Source organism: Penaeus monodon, chromosome 43 (genome assembly GCF_015228065.2).
Source record: "Penaeus monodon isolate SGIC_2016 chromosome 43, NSTDA_Pmon_1, whole genome shotgun sequence".
Lineage (NCBI taxonomy): Eukaryota > Metazoa > Arthropoda > Malacostraca > Decapoda > Penaeidae > Penaeus > Penaeus monodon.
In genome coordinates this window covers 7,221,965-7,228,601 of record NC_051428.1, presented here as the reverse complement: position 1 = coordinate 7,228,601, position 6,637 = coordinate 7,221,965, and positions in this window count along the sequence as shown.

The window sequence follows — 6,637 nt, the reverse complement described above, 5'->3', positions numbered from 1 at the left end:
ACTTTATTCGCGGGACGGATTACGTGTGGAAAAAACCGTAGAGCGAGGCCATCATGAATTTTGCATACTGATGAAGAGCTGCTCGTCACTCGCTTAGCTCGATGCTCTTTTGTTTTCATTGTCAGTGTTATAATGATCATGATAACGATGTTGATAATGATAATGAGCTTAATAGTAATGTTGATAATAATTATGGGCATGGCAATGATGATGATAATAATGTGGTAATAATATTGATGATAATTATGTGCATGATGATGTTGATAATAATAATAATCATAATAATAATAATGATGATGATAGTGATAACGATTATAATGATAATGATAATGATAATAATAATGACATTGATAATGATAATAAGGATAAAAATGGTGATGACCCGCAGTGTACTCAAGGTTTATTGAGTGAGGTCCTGAAGTCTTCCGAACGCGGTGCTTGAACAAAGAGACGCAGGTTTTTATCCGTCGATTGAAGTAATGATCAAGGTTAACAGATGGCGCTATCTGCTAATCTTCTTAATGATAGAAGTAGCGATAATCGGACGCGGGTGACTTGCACGCTCTTGCAGTAATGGCGCGAATCTGCCTCTCGGTCTCCGGACTATGTTGCACAATGAAGAGGGAATTGAAGATGGTTGTTTGACCTGCGAGGCTGTGATTGGAAGGGTCTCGCCGGGTTCTGCATCCCGGATCGGGTCAGGGCAGGGATTCTGTTCGTCATTATCATTACCATTGTTGTTGTTTTGATATTGTTGTCATCATTGTCACTGGCATCATCAGGGCCAGATATATTTATGTATTGTTGTTGGTGTTGATGGTGTTATTATTATTATTATTACTATTATTGTAGTTGTTAGTATTATTATTACTATTATTTTTTATTAACGTACGTATTATGTCGTTAATGAGGATTTTCATTATGATAAGGGTTTATAATTATTAGTACGGAACTAGGTTATTATGGTGATTATTAATGGCACTTACTCGTACGATTTACAACGAGTTTTTCGGTTCTTACCTCTACTTACGTACACGGTTAAGATAATAAACACGAATATTAATGCGAAGGCGAAGCTGCCGCCAGCCTCCTCTCGCGCCCTCTCGCGCCCGTACCCAACATACGGACGCCCAAAGAGGAGAGGACCTGAAGTGTTTACGGGAAAAGGGACGCGCTTATCAGACCGTTATGTGCATTATTTCAAGTCGGGAGAGGGAGAAGGAGAGGGAGAAAAAGGAGAAGGAGAAGGAGAAAGAGAAAGGGAAACAAAAACAGAAGGAGAGGGAGAAGGAGAAGGAGAACGAGAAGGGGGAGAGGGAGAAGGGGGGAGAGGGAGAAGGGGGAGAGGGAGAAGGGGGAGAGGGAGAAGGGGGAGAGGGAGAAGGAAAAGTGGGAGAGTGAGAAGGCGAAGGCGAAGGCGAAGGCGAAGGGGGTCCTGAAAGCGCTCTTGTGGTCAGCGATACAAGTTGAAGTGAAGCGGTTAAAATAGGAGTCTCTCTCGAGTGCTTTCTAAGGGTGTGTGGTCGGGGGGGGGGTGGAGGGGGGTGGAGGGGGGGAGCGGGGCTGGCTGGCGAAGTTTGGATGGACAAATTATCGTATTTTCAGTGATTGTGTATTTATCGGTGTTCAAAATATCATGAACAGTCTTCATTTAACGTTGTATGTGTGTGCGTGCGTGACTATGCTACGTCGTGTATGTGCGTGGGTGAGTGCGTGCGTGAGTGCTTGCGTTAGCACGTCCTCGGGCCAGCGCAGGTGAGTCCCGTTATGGAAGGACCTGAATTAAAAGCGAAGGACGAAGCGAGTCCAAATATGGGATGGCTGGGAAGATTCCGTGCAGGGGGGTGGGGGAGGGGAGAGTGCAGGGGGCATGGGGGAGGGGGGGCTCAGTGGGGGGGATGGAAGGGGCGAGGGACGAAGGACGAGAAGGTGGGGGAAGTTGAAGGGGAGAGGAAGTAGGAAAAGGGAGGAGCCTGGGGGATAAATACATAGTATAGGAAGATGTGGAAGGTTGTAAGGAAAGAAGGAATAGGAGTAGGAGAAGGAAGTGAAAGGGAAGACAAATGAAAAGAAATTGCAGAATATTGACATTATAAAAATGAAAGTGAAAGAGAAAGAAAGAAAGAAAAAAAGAAACTGAAGAGATTCAAAGAAGATAATAGAAAAGAGGAAGAAAAAATGTAGAGAAAAACTGCAAATGAGAAAAATGAACACAGCAACAGGGATCAAAATATACTTTAAAAAAAACGGCCAATCTGACACCCAGATTAAGAGAGATTCTTCGGGCCAAACGGTCCTTCAGGGTGCTTCAGAGGGCGAGGGCGGTGGAATGCCGGTGCGAAGAGGGACGCCGATAAATAGGAATAGGAAGGGAAGTTTTTCGTTGTGCAAAGAGAATAAGAGGACGGACGGGGGAGGGGTAATGGAGAACAAACGGTTTGTAAGAGAGAGAGAGAGAGAGAGAGAGAGAGAGAGAGAGAGAGAGAGAGAGAGAGAGAGAGAGAGAGAGAGAGAGAGAGAGAGAGAGAGAGAGAAAATGAAGGGAGGGAGGTAGTTGAAGAAACAAAGATATGGAGGCGGACAGAGGTAGAAGGAAAGAAAGAGAAAGATGAAAAGGAGAGAGAGACAGGGAAACATTAAAAGGATAAGAGAGAGAAAGGCAAGGAATGAGAGAGAGATGGCCAACGATAGGGAGCGACAGAAAGGGAGTAGAAAAAGAGAGACGACTCACCATGCACTGCCTAGCCCGTTGAGGTAAACTGTTTACCTTAGAGAAGCGAGGTTTAGGAGGGGAAATGAGGAGAGAGAGAGGAGGGGGGAGGGGGTGGGAGCGAAGGAGGCACCTTCGTGGAACCCTTTCTTCCTGGTCCGGTGCGATGGGGTTGCGGTGGAGGACCCTTGGCGGTGGTGGCGGTGGTAATGGTGGTGATAACGCTTATGGTGATGTTGACAGTGAAGAGGTGGAGGAGGGGGAGGGGGAGGGGGAGGGCGAGGGATGGGCGATTGCAGAATGCTAAAAATAACCAACGATAGAAAATATAGATAAAGTTGCAGTGGTAGAAAGAGGAAATCGGCAAAAAATATAGTGACAACCTGCGTGTAGATGACTTTAAGGGTAATTCTTAAAGGTTACTGCGGGGCACGCGCAGAAACACATTTCGTCTCGTTTTCAATATATATATTTTTTTTTACATTCAAATTTAGTTATTCTAATCCTTTTGTTATTTTCAAGATCCGCGAGTGAAATTTTCCGTAATTCTCGCCTATCACCTTGTCTGTTCTTTTACTATCACTCTCCCCATATTTGGTTCGACCTCATCCTTTGCATTTCATTCGTGCTCCCCCCCCCCACCTCTCCCCGCCTAGCTTTCCACCCTTCCTCTTTCGTTCGTCCATCCATCCATGCATTCATTTATTCATTCATTCTTTCCTTCCTTCCTTCGTTCCTCCCTTCCCGTCTTCCTTCCTTCGTAATTCATTCCTATTAGTTAGTTCAACTCATTTGACATTCGCAGCGTTCCTCAGTGTCTCTAAAGGAGTCATGTTATCTTGCATACGGTTAAGCAAGCGTACATAGGAGGAGGAGGAGAATAGTCTCTCTCTCTCTCTCTCTCTCTCTCTCTCTCTCTCTCTCTCTCTCTCTCTCTCCTCTCTCTCCTCTCTCCCCCTCTCTCTCTCCCTCTCCTCTCTCTCCCTCTCTCTCCTCTCCCTCCCTCCCTCTTCTCCTCTCCCTCTCTCCCTCTCTCCTCTCGTCTCCTCTCATCTCTCCTCTTTAACTCTCTCCTGTTCATGCTCATTTCTTCTCTCTCTCTCGGTCTCTCCTCTCTCCTCTCTCTCTCCCTCTCATAAACCCTCCTCCCTCTTTCTTTTCCACTTCTCTCTTTGCATCTCCTTCACCTCACCTATCGTTCTCCTTCCCCCTCTCCCTCCCCCTCCCTCTGCCGCTCTGCCCCTCTTCCTCCTCTCCCTCTACCCTCTCCCTCTCCCAGTCTCCTCTCTCTCCCCCTCCCTCCTCCTCCCGCCCCCTTCCCTCCCGTTCCCTCTCCCTCTCTCTCCTTGTTACCCTCCTCTCCTCTCCCCATGTTAATACGCCGTTAATGACAGGTCTACTTTATCGATATACCCCTTATATTATAGCTCTCTCCTGTTGACAAATGGCATAGATTGAGCCGAATTAGCGCTGCTCTTCGGGGATCCCCACTCGGCTCCCCATTATCCCCTAATCAAATGAAGAAACCCTCGCGTCCCCAGGAAATTATGGGGACCAGGTATGGATGGACAAGAAGGCGAAGTGAATAGGGGGAAAAATGGGCATGGCACCGTCCGGCACTAGGCAAGCATTGCAGGAGCACCACTTACACTTGAAGCCCACAAAGGTATGCCTTGAGGGTTACTAACTAATGCCGCATGCGGTTCTGAAGCCAGGCACTAAAAGGCAAGGCAGGTTACAGGTCCTCAAGTCATACTGCATTGGTTAAAACGTCTTGTTCTTTCCTTCTTTCTGTCTCAATTTGGTTTATGCAGAGGACGTCACATGTTGAATACGTTAGCTTTATTATAGACTGCTTAATTAATGTTGATATCAAAAGGTTTCTTAGTTAGATGATTTTTCGATATGGGTCCTATAATCAGACCAGCCATTCGACAGAGCCGCTCCTTGATCTATGGCCTTTCTTTAACATTTAGAATTTAAATTTAATGTCACCCCCTCCCCTCTCTCTCTCTTTCTCTCTCTCTTCTCTCTCTCTCTTCTCTCTCTCTCTCCTCTCTCTCTCTCTCTCTCTCTCTCTCTCTCTCTCTCTCTCTCTCTCTCTCTCCTCTCTCTCTTCTCCCTCTCTCTCTCCTCTCCCTCTCCCTCTCCCTCTCCCTCTCCTCTCCCTCCCCTCCCCTTCCCTCCCTCCCTCTCCCTCCCCCCCCCTCCCCTCTCCCTCCCCTCCCCCTCCCTTCCTCTCTCCCTCTCTCCCTCTCTCTCTCCGTCTCTCTTTTTTTCTTATTCTTGTTCGTTGGAGATTTTTCTTCGACGCAAAGATGTTGAAAGACGTTGCGATTGCATGGTGAGTGTTGCTTCATGTTGCAAAAGTTTCTAGTGACCCTACTATTGTTTTTGCTATTTTGTTAATGGTGTAATTGATGATGGTATTATTTTTATTTATATTTGTCGTTTCCATAATTATTACTAAAATTAATATCATCTTTATCATCAGCCATCTGTACTTTTATAGTTATGCAAATGGTCATGATTACTGTCATCATTGAATAGTATCATGCTCGACCACATCGCAATGTACAACGCCGAACGACGCCATGACTACCAACGACGGCTGCGCAAGCCCGGCACGAAGCGACATGGAAACGGGGAAGGGGATGGGAGTTGTGGTGGGGGAGTGTGGGGGAAGTGGGGGATATGGGGCTGGGATGAGAGAGTGGCCGTTGGTGGGGGTATGGGGATGTGGGAGTGGGAGTGGCAATGGATTGGGGTGTAGGGGTGTGGGAGTGGGAGTGGCGACGGGTTGGGGCACAGGGGTGTGGGGGAGTGGGGGAGTGTGGGGAGCGGGCTGCTGGTCGTGGGACAGGCTCCGTGGGAGAAGGCCTCGCTGCGGCACGTCCCCCGTCGGGTTTTACGGGTATCCGGTACCCAAGTCACGTGTCTCTGGGTATTGCGTCGCCGTGGTTGCCCAAAGGAATTAACTGCTTTTGTTTCTGTTTTAGTGAAGGGGCACTATTTTTTTTTACTATTTTTACTTTGTGTGGAGGAGGTTGTTTCATCATCGGTGCTGGAAGTATGGGGGTTGACGAACTGTGCTGTTTCTAAGGGAAAATACGTGTTGTTGTTGCTAGTGTTATAATTGTTGTTGTGATCATTTTTCTTAACATGTTGCTTCTTCTGCCATTGTTATTGAGGGTTATGATAATTATTATTAGTGTTGCTCTTATTATTACCATTATTATTTTTGATATAGTGATATGTTGCTTTTATACTCTTTCCTCTCCCCTCCCCCCTTTCCCTTCCCTCCTCCGCTTCCCGGCCATTGTCAGAGTGTCAGTGTTTTTATAGTAACAAACTAGAAATATAGAAATAGAGGATAGACTCGTCTGATTTAGCCTTGCCTTTATTTGGAAAAGCTAGAAATCTTGCTCTTCAACATACTGGGGTGTGTTTGTTATGTAAAATGTGATACTGAATGAATGAAATATGTATGAATGTACCTACCCCCCCCCCCACACACACACGTGATATATTTGTGTATGTGGGTAACGTATTTATATACGTATACGTACATGCTGTATATAGTAATTTATATTCTGCCTTGCTTGGTATTACATTGTCTTCATTTATTTTTCGCTCACATTCAGTTAGTATTCTGTCACGGAAGTAATTATCTTTTATTTTTGCCAGAGTAAGTATCCTCATGATATTTCCCCCGTAACGAGATATGAATCATTTTTGGCCTTTTCGGTAGGTCGGGGAGAAAAGAGATGACGGCCGTGGAAATATTTACGTGATGTGGCTTGGACTCTAATTGAGCGAAAGTAGCGAGAGAAACAGAGAGGAGAGAGACAGAGGCAGGCAGACAGACAGACAGACAGACAGACAGACAGACAGACAGACAGACAGACAGACAGACAGACAGACAGA